This window comes from Saccostrea cucullata, unplaced genomic scaffold (genome assembly GCF_032062105.1).
Source record: "Saccostrea cucullata isolate Sc308-1 unplaced genomic scaffold, CSIRO_AGI_Scuc_v1 ctg12364, whole genome shotgun sequence".
NCBI lineage: Eukaryota > Metazoa > Mollusca > Bivalvia > Ostreida > Ostreidae > Saccostrea > Saccostrea cuccullata.
Window position 1 is genome coordinate 1 of NW_026920500.1, and position 17242 is coordinate 17242.

The 17242-nt window shown below is 32.4% G+C and overlaps 1 long non-coding RNA gene across 1 annotated transcript; it reads left to right on the plus strand.

Annotated features, from left to right (window-relative positions):
• Nucleotides 1–11079: 11079 nt before the first annotated feature.
• LOC134249895 (uncharacterized) lies at nt 11080–14087 on the plus strand. Its single transcript, XR_009988388.1, has 3 exons — nt 11080–11185; nt 12692–12859; nt 14070–14087. It is a non-coding gene; the product is annotated as an uncharacterized LOC134249895 (long non-coding RNA).
• Nucleotides 14088–17242: the final 3155 nt, after the last annotated feature.

Sequence of the window (17242 nt, forward strand, 5' to 3'; positions counted from 1 at the left end):
CCCTTTTATTAAAAATATATTAATTCAAATAGTCCCTTTTTATTTTTTTTATCTATTGTATAACATATATCATAGCAAAAAAAAATTCACCAAATAGTTTGCACTTTTATTCATTTGTATATATAATACATTGTCATTTATTAGCACATCAATGGAATCTGCATCTTCAGACATGAAGGGGATGTTTTGATTTTGTTTTTAGGTAGACATATGAATCATTATATATTAATATGTTTAAGTTCTGGGTATATTTAATCTGCCTTAAAGGGACGCTAATTAAGTAAAAGAATCAGTCAAATTAAATAAAAAAACACTTATGCATTACGTTTCTATTAATTAGATAAGATGATGTTAAACTTTGTAATGATATACAATTATGGACTTCAGTAGGTCGATATGTGGTTATAAGGACTACGGCAATTGATTGAAGACACAGAAAGTGAAAGTAACCGAGCCTGCAATTGCCATGAGTCCTTAAAACCACATATGACCGTTCATTGAAGTCAACAATAGTTATATAATCACTCAAAATGAATGCGCTAACACAGTTCTTACTAAACAGACTTGGCTGTCATAACGTCACAACAGTGAAAACACGCTTCTCAAACTATGACGTCACGTTTTGCGTGACGTAACTTTAGTGCAACCGAACGCTGTGTCGTGCGTTGTAATTTTCCTCCGACACGCTTTCGCGTCGTTATCACTAAAGACGGAAATTCACGTGGCGTCCTTTCGGCCAATGAATATTACGAAAATAATCTTCTTATATAATATTCAACTGTAAAACTTTAAATGTGTCGGTCCGTTTGACAGTTAAAACTGTCCCTTATCTCAGTTTATAATCGATTGTTTTTATTTTTGATCTATCTCGGTTGCTGTTTCAGATGGGACTAACTACGATAATAAAGATATCGCCGATTGTTTTTCTATTTTCGCAATTTTCTTTTCCGTTTTATTTATTTTGAATTGAATTTATCTTAAGTCTTATCCTGTACATCTTAAACCCTTGTTTTGAAGAAACCAACCCTTAAAGATAAAGTTTTCTTCTATTTATGTAGTTGTTTTTTTACGTTTTGGAATTTCTTCCTTATTCTGTAAAACAGCATGAGTTTAAAACAAATTTACTCACTGCAACTTATAAATAATAATCAAAAAGTAAAATTCTGTACATATTATAACTTAAGAATCAAAAATAAATTCGGGAACCTAGGTACGATAAGGCTTCCCCAAGAACATTGTAGTGTACTCTGTGAAAACATTTCTCTGAACTACAAATGTTTGACGTAATAATTGAAAATGGCGTCAAGTCACTGCATATTTTAGCTGTAATGATGGGGAGATTGTCATAACCTTTATACCTTATTTCAATCTGTATATAAAAAGGTAGAATGCTAGTTTAAAATAAACGTATTTGAATCATTTTTTTTTCAAAAATATAATATATCCGAATAATTTAAATACTTACTACTTACTCTTGTTTAAGAATCAGCGTGTTCAAACTACATACGACGATATACTTTTGACATTTACCTTTTTATACCTGTGGATAGAGGCAGACGTCATAATATGTCTATAAAAGAGCATTATGCAGGTTATTAATGATGATTTATTTAATATCTTTCGTAGAAATATGTAAAAGGCGTTTCCCTCTAATTGAATCCTGAAAATGTATGGTGGCTTTGTTTTAAAACAAATGACGATATTCTGCGGAAAGTACCCTCAGATTTGTCGGTAAGTTGAAATTAATGTGAAATATTTTGTTCCAAACAAATAGTATAACTTTTCCGGAGCACATTACGGGTTCACAAGGATGCAACGAGTTTATTTATGAGACAAAAAGTTAATAATAATTTTGTTAATAACCTGCGCCGAAGCGATTAATGTAAAACATTCCATAATAGAAGATATGACGTCACGTGATCAAGGTCATGTGATATCGTAACAAATATGTTTATTTATCATATACTTAGTAGTAAATACACCGATTCTGTACGGTGTGATACGGGTGACGTCACAATACACCATATCACGACAAGTACAAAAGCCATATCACGTATCGGACCGGCAGGCCGAAAAGCCATATCAAACCGGAAGTAACGTTTGTATTAAGTTAAAAAGTTAATTTACTTGATTTTATTTAAATATTCATATAAAATAATTCTTAAATGACATTTGTGGTCTTAATTTTTTTCCCAGTTACCTAAAATTGGCTCTATAAATTAAAAAAAAAATTAAAGAAAAAAAATGTCAATAACAAGCACAAACATTCTTCAACGACCATATGTGAACTCGCATATTAAGTATTTTAAATATATGATAAATAGAATACTACATACTAAAATCCATATCCTTCGGCCCTCGGGCTGATATGGGGCCACTCGGGCTGATATGACATATGATATGGATTTTAGTATGTAATATTCTCCATATACAGCCTAGAGAACTCTCTATATGAATGCAATTGTTTTAGGCGTTCTTAAGTACATCACTAAAAAAATAAAGCTCAAAATCAACTTTGCAATGCAGTGTTACGTTTTAAATGCATTTTAAGCTCCAGGAAGCCTTCATAGTACTGCAAAGGGAATTCTTTATAAGGATTCAATACAAAAACGAACCCACATATTCTCAAAATTATTGTTTTGTATTTTTTGTTCTAATTTTTCTCAATCACAATAAAGACCTCACTGATGCGTTCAATCATTTGGAACAAGGAAGTGATGTCACTGTAATCTTTGCAAAATAGAGATAGAGGAGATAGATAGAGGTGGAGAGAGAGAGAGAGAGAGAGAGAGAGAGAGAGAGAGAGAGAGCTTTAACCCTTTGATCCCTATCTGTGTTATGATGTTTTGAATTCCATATAATTCAATATAATTTAAAGACTGAGTCCTCTTGATTCAGAATTACGTATCTATGTAGATTCTCTCTGATTAAGACAATATTAATTAAAATTGTTTTATTGCTTGTACTATTGTATACCATTTTGTTGATAGCAAAAGAAAAATCACCAAATAATTTGCATCTTTAATTTGTATTCTAAATTGTTATTCATTATCAAAAAGTTAAATATGCATGTTCAGAATTAAACGTCTTGGAGAGCTTTGCATTCTGTTTTAGGTGGACAATAAATAGACAGTAAATGTCAGAGTTCGGGGTATATTTAAGATGCCTTAAAAATTGGAATCTCGTTACATAAAATAAAAACATTCAAATTTAAAAGAAAAAAAATATGCATAATGGTTCTATAAATGTAATGTAAATTGATCAGCTATAATCAAGAGTAAAAGTTTAAAATATGTCGATCCTTTTGACAATTAAATTATTTTTCCCTTATCTTAGTTTATAATCGATTGTTTTCATTTTAATATCTCTTATTTTCAACGATAAGACTGACTTAGAAAACGAAGATATAGTTAATTTTGTTCTATTTTGCCATTAAAAAACATTCTGATTGCACATACAAGTACTCCGAAGTTTACATAAATAGATGCTTGAATTTCTGATTGACAATATCGATGCGGCTTTTGGAGACCCGGTCCCAAGACCATAAACTGAGAACAGACTTAAGTCAAAATTTTTATTTTTAATATCTTGAGTTTCATTGAGCGATTTTGCTTAAAATTTTGCAATTTTGAATTAAATATGAATTTAAACCAATTTTGAAAATTTTGTTTAATTATCAAAATTACTTCAAAAGTTATATTGGATTGAAATTTTGACTTAAGTTTGTTCTCAATTTATTGTTTTGGGGCCAGGTATTCCAACAATGGGTACAAACTGCACCTCGTTATTAGTAGACATATTTTTATTTTCATATGATGCAAAATTTGTGCAAAATCTTATTGTGAAAAGAAGAAAACACTTGCTGTGGCCTTTAACTCGACATTTCAATATATCGACTGCGAATTTTCAATTTTCAATGATAATTTTTATTCCTACGTCGATATGATATAGAGAAGGGGATAGATAGAGAAGGAAAGTCAGAGGATAGAGAAAGGATAGAGGGAAAGAAGATAGAGAAAGGGGAAATTAGAGGAGAGAAAGAGAGAGAGAGAGAGAGGATAGAGAGAGAGGAAATAGAAAGAGAGAGAGAGAAAGGAGGAGGAGGAGAAAGAAAGGGGACAGAAAGATAGACGAGAAGAGAGAGATGCGCAACTAGGTTAAAGACTCCGACTCCCTTATGTGCCTCAGCTTATGCAGTGCAACAGAATTCGATTATGACGTCACGGTAAAATTGTGCAAATAAATCTCGGCGAATAAATACTAATTTTCTTTTTCATACACTCTTACATTTAAAACAACAGTTAAATTCTTTTTTCCTTTATCTCAGTTTACAATTGACTGTTTTTATTTTTTTTCTTAGTTAACTTCCTCGATGGGACTGACTTCGAAAATAAAGATATAATCGTTATTTTTTTTTTCTATTTTTGCAATGTTCTCTTTCCTTTTTAGATATTTTTATTTTTTTATTGTTAACTCTTTTTCTGTGGATTTTTGTCACTTCTTTTAAAGAGACCAACCCTTTAAGATGTTTTTTTTTCTAGTGTAGTTGTTTTTCCGTTCTGGAATTTCTTCTTCATGTTTAAAACAATATTTATTCAACATTCATTAAGTTAATGATACTTATTTATAATAATTACAGATTAAAGTAAATCATAACTTAAGAAAGAGAAAAAAATACAAGAAATAAAATCTTTGACAGAACTAAATGCATCAACTTTATATTTAATGTAAAAAACACACCTTATTCTCTTAATTTTCGCCCTTTTTCCAGAAGTATCTGTAAAAAATACAGTTACCTTTGCATTTTTCTGTGTTTTTTTATTCATATTTCGATAGTTCAATCAAACATAGTGCAAAAAATATAATATGCTCTGCCAAAAGCATAAAATATTATTTACATCCACTGAATATTTTCTCCTTTATTTCTTAAGAAACCCCACTGCATTCATCACTGCATAAACTACAGTAGGCATGTCGCCTGTTCAGATTTCTTAATCAGTGGCTGTTCCATCAATGAAACGTATAAAGACGTTCGCATCATTAATACAATAATTAATCTTTTTAATCACACTTTAATTGATTATTTAAACAGATATAAATACTAGATGCTGTCATGAGACAGTAATACCCGCACTATGGTGTTTGCCTCTAAATACACGCTCCTACATATTGGGAGGCTTTCCAAGGAAATAGTCAAAATAATTCTATAATTTACATGTATTAATCAAATTGATTATGAAATTCTCAGACCCTCTGACCTATAACTCAGAACCTCTTATATTTATTTTATACATGCTTAATTCATTATATACCAGTCTGAATTTTATTAATGATGTAAATTCATGCACGGATCTGTGGGGGGGGGGGGGGGGAGGAGGGGGGGTCAGGACCCCCCCCCCCCCCCCCCTGGAATTTACAAGGTTAAAAAATGTATATACTAAAACAAGGAAAAAGTTACAATGGACCCCCCTTGGAAAATGCAGATCCCCCCCCCCCCCCCGGTAAACACGAATATGTGTAAAATAGGTATGAAAAGTTAAACATTTGCGGCAATAGAAGTCACCACTACCCCCACCCAACCTCCACGATATAGGTTTTTGACGTTTGGGTGAGATTTACTTTAGCTTTTTTTTCTTGGATTGTCAATTTCTGGGATAGGATTTTTTTTGACTGAGGTGGACCCCCCCCCCCAAAAAAATTTCTGGATCCGCGTCTGAAATTAGATTTTGATATATGTTTTGCTCATAATAGGACCTTTTTAAATTTACTACCCCCCCCCCCCTCGACACCACAATCACACAGCACATACTTTTTGGAATAGGCTAGACGGAAAAGGTTTGTTAAAATTTAATATCGTTTGTAATGAATTAATTTAAAATTTGTTCTTGTACTATACATGTGAACATGTAAATTTCTACATTACATCACACTGCGTCACCCATTATGATATTTATAGATTAAACACCATTTGGCACACCTCTGCCGATTCCCACTTCATCTGATAAGGTGACGGAATCGACGAAAGTTCGCCAAAATGGCACATGACTGCAGCTGGTGTGCATTGGATTAATTCATTTTGTGTTATAATTGGATTTATATTTCATGAAGTTTACGAGACACAGGGAGTCGGTAAGTAGAAGTTTTAGTATAGTGGGGAGTAAAATACACCCAAACGATTAGGTTAAAGTTTAAAAAGGGTCAAAGATCATCGCATGCCACACTAGACGAATTTCATATTGTGAAGTTATCTCCCGTTGTCGATGTGACATTCAGTTACTGCCAATACTGGTGCGGATCCAGAATTTTTTTCGGGAGTAGGGAGGGGGTTCACATCTCAGTCAAAAAATTCCAGCCCAGAATTTCGTGACAAGCAGGAGAAAAAAAATGAAAACAAATAAACAAATAAAAAAAACAATGATAGTGAGGTCAATGTTTTCTAAGTTTATAGGAAGAGGATGTCAAGAGTCATTTTTTACTTGCTACAGTATATAGTCTTGTTTAAATAACAAAGCAAATGCCAGATGGGGGGGGGGGGTTCCAATCTTCCTACCCTCCTCCTGTCCCTGAAATAACAATCTATTTTGTGATTCCAGTTAAATAGTATATATATTTTTTTTCTTGTGTTTATAGTATGTCTGTCTATAAGTCTGCAAAAATTAAATCCTAGCTAGCTTGCCCATAAGTTTTAAGTGGGATGGGCTATACATATAGCTTTCACATTTTATAGGTTTATTTCATGTGACAATTCAATAAGACCTTTTAATAAGACCTTTTATTTGGGTACCATTAATTTTTACCTCTGATCGCTTGACATGGGATACACATTTTTACAAGAAAAATACCAAACTTTAAACTCTGCCTAAATTTTGATCAGTAGGTGCTAGAGCTTTCATACTTATCATGACATATTGTATTCATTTTGAACTGTCAACAGGTATAAATATGTTTGACCTTGACCCTAGAGTTTGAACCACTTAAAAAAAATTAACCTTGGCAATTAACTTTTGAACAGGAATTACTAGAGATTTCTTTATTTAACATGTGCATTCCTTGTGACAAGACTTTCTTCTGATACTGACGATTTGAACCCTTTGACCTTGACCTTTGAGTTTGACATATATTTGAGAAACTTCAACCTTGGCCATAGGCTTCCATACTGGGACATCAGTGTTTCACAAACACATCTTATCTTCATTATTATTTGGTGGTGTCTCCATATGAGGGAAGATGTATTCACAACAAACAAACAAATTACTTAAGAAAATATAAAACATAAATATGTTGGTCATGCATATCTCTGCAGGAAAAAAAACAGCTTTTCAAATCCTCCAACCATATTGTAACCCTTTCAAAACACTCATTTGAGCTTTTTTGGTTTCCTTAGCATATAATGTCTGTCGTGACGTGTTGTCCATCTGTTTGTCTGAAAACTTTTTACATTTTTAACTTCTCTAGAACCACTGGGCCAATTTTACCCAATTCATATAGAAATATGTACATTTGTATGTCAGACTCAGTCCATCTGTCTCAAAAAATTTAACCTTGGTTATCATGGTCATATCTACTGAATGAGAAGAGACATTCATATTAAACTTATGTATTAGTATATTTACCTGTGAGAATGGCATGGTTTTTTTTTTGGGGGGGGGGGGTTTACATGTGACCTAGAAGTTTGATCAACTTGCAAAAAAATTAGATTGTTATAAATTCTTCATTTTGAAAGAGAAAAGTTAGGGCATTCATATCATAATGCATGTTTATTATTACCTGTGATAAGACCATTTTGAAAGAGAAAAGTTAGGGCATTCATATCATAATGCATGTTTATTATTACCTGTGATAAGACCTTTTCAAATAAATCATGACTTTTACACTGTGACCTTGACCTTGAAGCGATCAACCCTAACCTACTTTTCAAAAATGTTGCATTTGCTTATAACTTTTGATTGAGATGAGATATGACTCTCACATTTGACATGTACATAAATTACTCATAAGAATTCAAGGTGTTTCCCAGCATGCCATGTTTTTTTATGCGCCCGAATTTTTTCGGGGCGCATATTGTTTTTGTACTGTCTGTTTGTCTGTTTATCTGTTTGTCAGTTTGTCTGTTGTCAAGTTTAACCTTGGCCAAAACTTTTGAAACGTAAGAGATTTAGACTTCATATTTGGTATGCATACTCCTCTAATAAAGTTCTTTCAAATGACATCAAGGTCAATGACCTTGTGACCTTGACTGTGACTTATATGCTAAAAATAGGTCTTTCAACTGTTTGTCATAACTTTTGAACCATAAGAAATAGAGACTTCATATTTGGTATGCATACTCCACTAATTAAGTTCTTTCAAATGACATCAGGGACAATGACCTCGTGCCCTTGACTGTGACCTATATGCTAAAAATAGGTTTTTGAACTTTGTTGACGCCGGGCGCATAGTATTTCACAAACACATCTTGTTACCCCTTGGCGTTGATGTTTTACATAATTTTCAAAATATTTAACTCTCCTAAAAGATGATTAGGCTTCTGAGTAACATTAAGGAAGACTTCAAGGAAGACAGGGCTTTTTGCACAAAAAACATCATTTTCCGACCCACATTTGACCCCCGGGGCAAAATCTAAATTCCAAAATCTTACTGCATATCTACATGACCCCACCAACCATCTCCCAAAAGATGATTAGGCTGCTGAGTAAAATGTAAGAGGAGTTCAGGGAAAACAGGGCTCTTTGTATGAAAAACATTATTTTTCGACCCCCATTTGACCCCCCGGGGCAAAAGCAAAATTCCGAAACCTTACTGCACATCTACCTGACACCATCAACCATCCCCCAAAAGGTGATTTGGCTGCTGAGTAAAATGTAGAAGGAGTTCAGGGAAGATGGGACTTTTTGCACGAAAAACGTCATTTTTCGACCCCCATTTTACCCCCCGGGGCAAAATCAAAATTCCGAAACCTTACTGCACATCTACATGACACCACCAATCATCCCCCAAAAGGTGATTAGGCTGCTGAGTAAAATGTAGAAGGAGTTCAGGGAAGACAGGACTTTTTGCACAAAAAACGTCATTTTTCGACCCCAATTTGACCCCCCCGGACAAAATCAAAATTCCGAAACCTTACTGCACATCTACATGACACCACTAATCATCCCACAAAAGATGATTAGACTGCTAAGTAAAATGTAAGAGGAGTTCAGGGAAGATGGGGCTGTTTGCATAAAAAACGTCATTTTTCGACCCCCAGGGCAAAATCAAAATTCCAAAACCTTACTGCACATCTACATGACACCACCAATCATCCCTCAAAAGATGATTTGGCTGCTGAGTAAAATGTAGAAGGAGTTCAGGGAAGACGGGACTTTTTGCACAAAAAAGTCATTTTTGACCCCCATTTGACCCCCGGGGCAAAATCAAAATTCCGAAACCTTACTGCACATCTACATAACACCACCAACCATCTCTTAAAAGATGATTAAGCTACTGTGTAAAATGTATGAGGAGTTCAGGGAAGAAAAGTGTGACAGACGGACGGACGGACGGACGGACGGACATGAGTAACAACAATATACCCGAATTTTCTTTAGAAAGTGCGGGTATAATAAACAATAAAATGTCTTTCTTTGTTTGTTATTACTGGAATGAACAGTCGCAGCTATTACAGAAAAAATACATAACCCGCGTAAGCGGGTTATGTAAATTTTTTTCTGCAATAGCTGCTTCCGTTCATTCCAGTAATAACAAACAAAGAAAGCATTTTATTGTTTAAGTAGAAATCGAAATTTGTTTGCAGTGCTTTTTTTAAATAATGTTTAATGGAATTTTGAGCTTGAATATTGTTCTTTATCTCCATACATTTCATACGTTATAGGATATTATTTTTTATCTCTATATATTTCATATCATATAGAATATTGTTTAATATCTCCATATATTTCATATCTTATAGAATATTTTCTTTATCTCTATTTATTTCAGTCTTTATAGAGATACTTTATGTTTTGACGACAATATATTCAGAAATTTGCAATGGTCCCTTTAGAATAATTATCAATTCAGAACGAGATTTATTAGTGTTAATCGAAATACGAATTGGTTTTGAATAATAATAAAAAAAAACACTTTTAAATATTGTTTACAATTACAAAACTAATCTTGAATAATAATTAAAAAAAATAAATGTATAGCAATTGTTCATTTAACAGATTAAAAAAGTGATTTTAAATATTTAAACTTAATCTTATTAGTCTTATTAAGTATTAATAAGTATTAATAAGTGTTGACTTTTTGGAGTCTATCAATAAAAATATCCTATTTAAAAACAACATGTCTATTTTCAGATTTAAAATTGGTATATATAAAATCATGTTTTAAAATGCCACCAACTGTCACCGTTACTCTGAATTTTACATATGACCCATGCATTGTGATATTTTTATTGTTTCTTGATTTTCAATTACAAGTCGCTGCTGAAAGTTTAAAGTGTTGTTGTAGATTCATCTTTTATGGAAATTTGAACTTCCCGTATAAGGGTTTATAAGCTACAGATTTTTAAGAGTCGCTTATTTCCAGATAGAGCGCAAGTAAAACCATGACAGGAGTTTGTGTAGTTATCTTCGTGTACGTCTTGTTCGTTTGTGCGGCTAGTTCTCAGCAGATTTATTCAGCTGAAAAAAATGACTGCGTTCGTAATGATCAGACTATAAAAATAATAAACGAAAAGATTGACTTCCTGAGAAGTGAAAACGCGAGGATAACGGTTAATCAAAAGAAAATTCAAGAAGAATTTTACGAGATGTTTAACATCCTGATGAAAAATGTGACCAACATCCACGAAGGTTTGAAGAGCAGTATACTGCAAACCATCAAGTCAGGTAACTCTCTCTCTCTCTCTCTCTCTCTCTCTTATATATCATAAATATCATAAATTTGATAACAAAGTTTTTTTTTTCAACTTGAAATAGTTATTGTATTAATAAAATTAAAGAAGACTTATTTTTTAATTTATTTTATTCATAACTTTAAAAAAATGATATTCACTACTTTTCTTTAATAAACCCGACATAATTCACAATTCATAATCCTTAGGCTATCCAGAGACGGGTCAGTGGTTCCGTGTCATTCGACAGAACATGGGCGGGGTATAAGGATGGATTTGGTTTCCCTAACGACTCCTACTGGATTGGTAAACTATAAACAGTTATTGAATGACTACAGAGGACATAGCAAATTTATGGCTCCCCAAGGGTTAAGGTTCCAGATACAGATAAATATTCCCCTCCCTAGGGAACCATTGATTTGATTTTTCCATTGTACCCATTCAATAACTGTATAATAAAATTATCTTATGTTGTTTTAATGGATGATATTTTTTTCTGATAGTTATCAGTTTTAATTAGCATTTTACTTTCTATCACTTACGAGGGTAGAAAAGACCGCGGACACATTGAATTACGGAAAATCTATTGAGCACCGTGAAGTATGACCTATATCTGAATAAATTCCTACATTTTGTTTATTTGTATGTCAAAAATCAGGTCCATATAATAAAATCTTGAAAAATTTACAACGATTTTTACTATGAGGTTATGGGATTCACGGAGCAATCACTTGACGTAAGGCGACGTAACAACCAGATTTCAACCCGTTAACCTTTGTCGCAGTTCTATAAATCTTAAGATTTTTCTGATCTTTTTTTCTACTTTAAAATTGAATATTTATATCAAGAAATGTTTCTTTTCTTCGACAATGTCTTTTGTACTGATTCGGATATTATTGAGATCTTAAAAAAAAGTTTATGCAGTTAATCAGTTAATCGATCAGGTATAAAAACTATGCATTACCATATAGGCGCAACGCAACGTCCATGCGATACGGGGGTACTGAAGTATCGCTGGAGTTAATCTTTTAAAGTGTCAATCCTTCCATTCTTTGACCAAGCTACAACCATTTGAAAACTTCTCCTTTGTAGGTGTAGGAAATTCCCGGCAGCATCTTGAAACATTTTAATCTCTATTTAGACATTTTCCAGTCTGCATACATAATTTTTACGTAGTGCAGTGCTCCATGACGCTCAATGACGTTCCGATTTTTGGCTGTGTTTTTACTCAATGATCATATACAAACGGCTATAAAACAGTCATATACCCTCCAATTTAGTTCAAAATTTTTCCCAGTGATGTTTCATGAATACTTTAGCGGCAGGTAAAATATCATAAATCTCTTTGCGCTACAATTGTGCAATTTTTAATTTTAATAAAGAGTCTTTCTGATGTAAACGTGCCAAAATGTAGCATGCTCCGTTAAGCAAGTTTTATCAAAATAAAAAAGCTGTATATCTTTTAATAATCACCGGAGAGAAAAAATTTCTTGTATATTTATTTGAAAAAAGGTAAAGATTCTATCTGGAAAGTTTGACCGGTTTCGTGGAAATAGCGCGCTCACAATTGAACTTGTCCGCGAACTTTTCTAACACCCCTCGTAGAATAAAGTTTATAACAATTATAACAAAATGTAATACCCGTTATATAATGATTCCCCTACTTTGGTTTCAAAACATGTACGTTCATTACTTAAATGAAATTTCTGCATACCTTTACACTCGTATGTTGATTTATATGACAACACTCCTGAAATAATTAGTTTTGCTTAATTAATTCTTTATATATTACTCTTCAATAACACATTTAAGGAAATGACGTCATACATCAACTTACCAAGAGAAGGAACTCCTCCCTCTACGTCTCTATCACACTGACTAATGGGACAAAGCTCTATGAATTATACAACCAGTTTTCTGTTGCTGACGAAATCAATAAATACAGACTTTTTCTTGGCGGACCAGCCACCGGGACCCTGGGTAGGTAAAAGGAAAAAGAATGTGTGAATGAGATATTATTTTCTTGACATATAGATAAATACCAGCTCTTTCTCTGAGAATCAGTTCTAATTGTAGGAGGAAGGTGTAGACATGAATGTTCTGCGAAAGTAAATTCTCATCGCATTTTGAAAATCATACTATATGAGCCAATCAGTAATAAATTGCTTATAGTATTGAAAAAAATCATGCCAATAACACTACACCTGAACTTGTAGGTAATGTTGTCAGATACATAACTCATTCATAGAAATCAATGTAGGATTTTTTTTAATTCTTGAATTAAAAAGAAATTGTATTGGAAATGTGATTAATTTACAGTCGATAACAATGACTTTTTGGTAACTATCCATCTTTTGTGTTGAAAATATACATAGTAGATTTAACCAAAAGAATACAACAATATAAAAAATAAGATCATTACATATATTGCATCTAGTTGTACAAATTTGAAGAATTCTAATGATTAATGTGTTGATAAAATGGAAGAAAAGCTATTGTTTCCTGTACTGTTAACTTAAAGAGGTGCACCCCCCCCCCCAAAAAAAAAGAAAAAAATTAAACCGTTATTTTCTAATATTATATCAATTTATTGGTTCATGAAATTATTATTTTGAATATCCCTTCTTTATATGTACGTATATAGGCTTACCAGTTTTAATGTTCAGAAAAAGGCTTCATAAGAATGAAATAATAATTGAATTTATTGACGCCACCCGCGATGGTTAGAGCCGCGAAGTAAGGAATCTTTACGTCGCGAGTTCCAATCCCACTGTAGGGCGTGTAGACTGGTCCTTTGGTTTATTATATCGTATAAACCGAGGTCCCATGTTGCACTAAGTGCTGGCACGAAAAAAAAAAACATCTCCCACTGCTTATTGGTCCTGTATTAAACGTTTAAAATTCTCGAGACGGACGCTACGCAACATACAATAAATCAATATTTTTATTTCTTTTGAGACTCATCAACATGTTCGTATACAGTCAAAATAAGAAATCACTTGACAGACAACAAAGAAACAATAATAAATGATAATGATTAAAGGTGTTGTTAATTATAATTTTAAGTAATACAATTCAATTTCAAAAAAGTTTTTTAATCTTGAACCTTATAGACGTTTTCCTTTAGCTTTAAATTGAAAGTAAATAACAATGATCTTTTTTTTAAATAAATATCTCTTTAATTTTACAGGAGACAGTATGTTACACACTGGGAGTCCTGGTGGAGATCTGTCTGGGATGCCTTTTTCCGCCCCAGACAGAGACAATGACAGAAATTGGTTATTTAACTGTGCTGCTCACAGTAGCAGTAGAGGCGGCTGGTGGTATAACGCCTGTCGCCAGGCCTTACTAAACGGTCAATGGTCCCCGGGGTACTGGTACTGGCCGTGGTATCCTACAGTGACTGATGGTAAACAGATAAAAGAAACTCTCATGATGATAAAACCTCACTGACTTTCTTTATAACGAGCGCAGCGAGCTCAATAGACTAAAGTGTAAGAACAGAGGAAATTCGGAATTGTACATACGTCAAGCAAATGTTGTTGTGAAACATTCCCAGATTTTCTTTACTACCCAATGTCCATTGCGCGAATAAATGATTAAATAAATAATATTTAACGTAAAGCATAAAATGTTTCAAAGAAACAATAAATATCTCTGCAATGTTTTTCGATAAAAAGTCTCCGTGACGTCACAGCTAGTCGAGATGTTTCGTGCGACTTGATGTTTGAAGTAGCTTTTCAAGTTTTCGTATTTTTGATTGTCACAACTGCGCTCGCCCCAACGGTCACACCGTGAAACAGATTATCTTACAATAAGAGATGGTAGAGAGATAAAGAGGATTCAAACCTCAATGACAGTGTTATGTCTTATATCTTATATCCATAGTTGTTCACACATATTATGAAAAGTTATATACTTTTATAATAAATGATGATGACTTTATTCTTGACATAATGATGGAATCGAAGTTATATTACAAAGTAATACATTTATAGATATTATATTATTATGTGTTTTGAATTCATTGTAAAGTCTTAATATTTATAATGTTCTAAAAATAGTGTTATACGTTTAGCCTTACTTTCTAAAAACAAAAGAAATCGCATTCAATCTTTCTACATAATTAATTGTTTAATAATAATATATAACAATGATTTTATTCTTGACATAATGGTTGTATCGATGTCATTTTCTAATGTCATACATTTATAGATATAATATTAATATGTGTAATAAATTTGTTGTAAAGTCCAAATATGTATTATGTTCTAAAAATAGTGATATACATGTAACCCTACTTCCTAAAACAAGAAAATATTATTTAATCTTTCTACATAATTATTTTTTTTGTTTTGATATTACAATCTTCTTGTTGATAATCATATGATATTATAAAGTATATAAATAAAAACGGAAATGTTTTTATACATTCTTTGAATTTTAGTTTTTATACATGCCATGTTTTTAACTGAAGTGAAAGGTCAGATAACTGTAGAGAAATAGTATAGAATTATTATCTCTGAACACGTGTGTAGTTAAGATTTATTTTCAGATACAAATGCTTCTCTTCACTTGCACGTGTAATGTGTTTATAAATTGTGAAGAAAATACCGGGAGTAGAAGTAAATAACTCTATTAGTTTATCATTTCCATACATGTGTGTTGTTTTTAATATGTATATTTATTTTCATATAGAAATATTTCTCTTTATTTGCACGTGTAACGTGTTTATAAATTATGCGGAAATGCTGCATTTGAGCTCCATTTAAATGAATCGGAGAACAAAGAATTATATGATTATATGATTTAATGTGATGACATTGAAATTGAAAGCCTTGACAGAGCAACGTCATCAGCGAAAATTAAATTTACCGCTCTTCTTTAGCAGTTTGAAGTTTTTAAGCTAGCTTCTTAAACCTTAACTTTATATTGATATATTTGTTAAATTTTCTCTTTTAGAGAAAAATGCGACAAATCCCATTATTCAAATGCAAATGTGGAATTTACGGGGCAAGATTTTCAGCTCATGATTAAGGATAAATTACTCTACTTTTCTACATTGTTTAATTAATCCCTTTCCTAATTTGAGAAATACTCTTTTACCAATCTGTATATATTATCTGCCGCCTGATCCTTTATAATCGTCCATTAAACCTAATAAAATCGTTTTTTTTTTCAATTTGATAAAATTATTGTTGATTGGGGTTGAGAAGAGAAGCTTATATAGGGTTAGGGATGTGTATAAAATATACAGGTTAATAAAAGAATATTTTCATTTGGGATAAATGGTAATAAAAAGTTCAATGCTGAAATGAAGAAAAATATGCACCCAAGTACCAAGGACATGCAATAGCCAGTATTATGGACCTCTACTACACAAGTTTATAAGAAACATAAAAAAATCCTTCAGCACAAGGGCATATCTTACTTTGTTTTACAGGAACAAGGCACAAAAAGACGCAGGATTTCCAAGGATTTAAGATATTGCTGCACAAATGTGGTATTGCAATTATTTAGTTACTATTAGTGCAGTTTTAAGTTTAAACCGGTAAAAAATCACAGAAAAGTGTAAATTTCCTAAATGTTTTTATCGATTGAGAGAGTGCATAGGATTTGAGCAGCAATTTTATTCCTTTTAAGAATATTCTCCTTAATATTTTATTTGTTTATTTTAAATAAAATAGATTATGCCTTTGCGCCGACGTGATTTTATTGATGTGATCAAATTCCATAATGGGAGAGAACAATAACGTCATGGTATGACGTCATAATGTGCACTTGCATCAACAAACTGTGGGTACTAAGTATGTATAAGAAAATAAATTTGAACTTTCTCTGTACATAAAATATACAACTTATGAATTTTTATTATCTCATTTGCATAATAATATCTATATTTAGCATTAACTCACTTGCAATACACTAAAATTATAATATATAGGCATAAACATAAATAACCAATGCTGTGGATATTCTTACTTACTTAAAGGGTTCATCTTGCCCTCATCAGAAATTGGATTCTACTAGTAAAGCATTTTTAGCTTGATCTGAACTCACGTGTACACAGTGGGTGCACTCATTACGCTTGAGGCATGCTGGAATGCACAATTAGGTCAACATTACTCAGTAATCAAATAAATATCAACACGTTTATCACTGAATCACTAAATACTATCAATTAAAACTATATTCTCTATTGCAATACAACTGAAGAAATATCCGTGTTAAGATAGTATATACATGTAAATACACATACATCTATAAAACATGACGACACTTGTGTATCCACATGTAAGCTACTCTTATGAACCAACTCACTTTACAGCCTGTAACACTAATTCATACATTTAGCATTCTCAT